Here is a 3,756-nt window from a genome sequence, read left to right on the forward strand (position 1 = left end):
GTGAAATGTTGTTTAGTATAAACCTTATTTTTTTTATAACACTTATACACCCATAATCTATTAGATTATCAAACAATTATAATCAACTAATTATAAATATAACTAAACAATTAGTCAACTAATATACCTGTATAATGTTCGGTTCAGACCTCGTGAGTTCCGAGCTAAGCGAGTGGGTTAAACCGACAAGCGAGACATGCACTATGGTTCAAACAGTTTGGGTCGGTTCAACGCGATATGGATAAACTATAAGTATATGATTTGATTTATAAAATTGAAACAAACGGGTTTTTTACCTCAAAGTTACAGGTTATCACATCATCCCCAAGTAGAAAGAAATTTGTTCTCGTAATTTATCATACAGTCACCAGTCACTCACTGAAGAAGCTAGTGCGGTTAATGTAACACCCCGAAAACGGGTTTGGTAATTAACCCACGTTAGTACTAAAAGACGGGTAAAGTATCGCTAGTAGTAAAAATAACCCGGTAAATATTTGGGATTTAATAAGAAATCCTAATATTAAATACAAGTGAAACAAAGTTTTAAGGAATTGAGTTTATAAGAGCCCGAGTTAACGGGATTTAAAACACTACGGATTATAACTCCCGGAACCCACCAAGTTAACTAGGTAAAATTAACCTAGTTAGTAAAGGGTAATTAAATAATAAACTATGAGTTATGGTTTCATATATGAATCTCTAAACTTGAGGGACTAAACATGGGCAATTAGAATAGTGTTTTATTAAAACACTTATAAAAAAATAAATAATAGAAATCAATACACACACATACGTATGCGACTAGAGGAAAGCTCCATGGGAGCTCAAACCCTAACTTCAACAAATCAACAAAATTGAAGGATCAAACCAAGTTCAAATCGAAAATGGAGCATAGATTACTGATCCTCATCACAAGAGGATCACAAGGTATGTAAAATTTCATAAAAACTCTCAACTTGAAATTCTCATGTAATTGGGAAAATCTGAAATTATAGTTGCATGTATGTCATATGATGATCTAGGAACAACTATAGTGTCTAGGGAGAAACCCTAGACAAATACAAGTTGAAAATCATGTGAAATTGTAGTGAAACCTATGAACACCATTGTAGGTGATTGATGGTTTATGTGAAATTTGATGAACACTAGGAAATAGAGTGTTGATCTAGTATAATGTGACAATTTGAAGTGATTTCAGAAATTATGGAAGTTAACAACTTTGTAAGATGATTGATTTATGTGAAATTAGGGCTAAGAGATAAGCTAGAGACTTGATAAATAAACATGTAAAATTCTGCCCTCAAAGTGTTTGATGAAATGCCTCAAAGAAGGCTCGAAACTAGAAATTTTGTAGTTAAAACACTTAATTGTGATGTTTTGGCTAAATTTTGATATGAAATTTGTAAGGTGGAATAATCGTACTAAGTCATGATTAAACTAACCACCTTGTGAATGATGAATAATAGTTGGCGCTTAACAAGCTAGGTGGAGCTTGGGGAGAAAGCGGGTCAACCGAATCAAGAAGGAAAAGAAAAGTGTAGCTTGGATACGAGGTAAGTGTAACTTACACCTTTCGTAGAATAATTAGTTATTCTATAAGCTTTCTTTTAATTCGATAAAAACAATATTGGGAAATATGGATTCCCGACGCAATTGATACGAGTCGGGGCACATGCAATATTTGGTAAAAACCATGATGAAGGGTAAACATTGGAAAATGGTAATATCGCCGTAAATGATAAGCATACAATGAATCTGAAAATGTTACCGTATGGGGTAACTCATGATAAGGAAAGGGATAAAATGGTAATTTAGTCATGTGCCGACAAATATAAGTAAAAGTAATAAGATACCCTACGGCGTAAGTCGAAATGGGTTAAATAACGAAATGGTATATATATGTAAATATATACCATTCTAAATTCAAATGCAAAATGTTTGGTCGTTTAGACCAAACGGGTCAAAGGGTGACTTGTAGTGCCATTTGACCAATGACGACTAATAAGTATGCGTCTAGTCTTATGCTTACAGGATAATAATGGTTTATGGATTTAAAATGCTACGAATTAGCATATTATAGAGGCAAGGTATCGAAACGGGTCAATAAATTGACCCGAGCCAGGTACGCGTAATTATAGTTGTGGATAATATACTTTATGGCTTTATATGTGGCGAAAGCCCTTCGTAGTAAATGAGGGGCTAATGTTGACTAAAATGCCCTCGAAGGATAAATGAGGCAAACAACCCATAAAGGTTGTTTAGGAACTTATATTAAGATCTTGTAATCCTTAGACGCGTATGAAAATAGTAGGTATAAACTATCAAGGGTTAAATACCTTAAAATACGTCTTGTTGCAAAATAGCATATTTGAGGGGTAAGACTCGGGATAGATAGTCTATTACATTATACTCACCACATTCATAGTTGTGGTGGGAAAACTAATCAAAGTAAAAGGGCGGGATTATGAGGCATAGAAGAAATGAGCGAAATTAGGCTTAAAAGGACATAAATGTCCTTAACGGGTCAAAATAAGCACTTGAGCATAAACGGGTTTAGAATGTGTAATAACCCATGATTTGAGCCTTGTACAATAGGAAACAATCACAATGTTATGTTTACAAAGGAAATAGGGACCGCAGACAGGTTGTTAGACGAAATCACAAACGGGTCAAAAGTTGGTAAAAAGGGTAATAAGCCGAAGAGTTAAAAGTCTTAATTTTTGATAATCCGGATGCTGGATTTTAACTCCAAATGATGGAGGATCAAGTTACAAGTACGTAGGAAGAAACGGTAGGTCAAACGGACAAACGGATTAAACGTTATGAACGTTGCCGTTTTAGAAAACGGCAAACTTGGAGAATTCTGCAGAGGCCACCGTAAATTACGGTAGTTACCGTAATTTACGGTAGGCCATATAACTTTACGCCATGATCCTCCTGAATTACGGTGGAGGAATAAACATTCAGGGGTTACCGTAAATTACGGTAGCCACCGTAATTTACGGTGGACCCTGAACAAAAATGTATTTTTGATCAGTTTTGTTTCCGGGACTCGTTTAGATACATATTAAATCCCGTATGACTAAATCATTTCATGTTTTTATGAAATGTAGGTACTTTTTGGATGCCGGAAGACGATCAAGCTCAACGCAGGACCGAACACGATATAGTTACATGCTTCCGCATTTTGCCACGTTGTAAATTTTAAACAACAAATTTCGGTCACGTTATGTAGAATAAATTATAATTTGTAAAAGTTTTAATAAACTCGAATTTTTGTAATATGTGTTGTCTTAGTTACACAACTAATTGTTGGTGATTACATACAAAATCGTTAATTAGTAACTAGGGTGTTACAGTTAAGTGTTTTCGCAGGGTGTCACATCAGATAGGCACTTCTTTAGATTAGATACATGAAAGACTTTGTGCACACCACTGAGTTCTATAGATAAACTGAGTCTATAAGCCACTCTGCTAATTCTTTCCGCGATTTCAAATGGTCCGACATAACGTAGATTGAGCTTTCCCCGTTTACCGAAACGAACAACACCTTTCCAAGGTCAGACTTTTAACAAGACTCTGCCACCAACTTGGAATTCCAACGGTTTCCTACGTTTATCAGTGTAGCTTTTCTGACGGTCACGAGCTGCTGCCATTCGGTTTCTGATTTGGATGATCTTCTCTTATGTTTCAAGCACGAGTTCAGGGGTTATACCTCCTGGGTGAGCTGCCATAGCTTCAGCTACCCGTGCATTA

At 35.6% G+C, this 3,756-nt stretch overlaps 1 long non-coding RNA gene across 1 annotated transcript; it reads left to right on the forward strand.

Annotated features, from left to right (window-relative positions):
• Nucleotides 1-791: 791 nt before the first annotated feature.
• LOC118492530 lies at nucleotides 792-3,154 on the forward strand. The gene is made up of 3 exons (XR_004894177.1): nucleotides 792-927; nucleotides 1,467-1,553; nucleotides 3,114-3,154. It is a non-coding gene; the product is annotated as an uncharacterized LOC118492530 (long non-coding RNA).
• Nucleotides 3,155-3,756: the final 602 nt, after the last annotated feature.

Source organism: Helianthus annuus, chromosome 5 (genome assembly GCF_002127325.2).
Source record: "Helianthus annuus cultivar XRQ/B chromosome 5, HanXRQr2.0-SUNRISE, whole genome shotgun sequence".
NCBI classification, from domain to species: domain Eukaryota; kingdom Viridiplantae; phylum Streptophyta; class Magnoliopsida; order Asterales; family Asteraceae; genus Helianthus; species Helianthus annuus.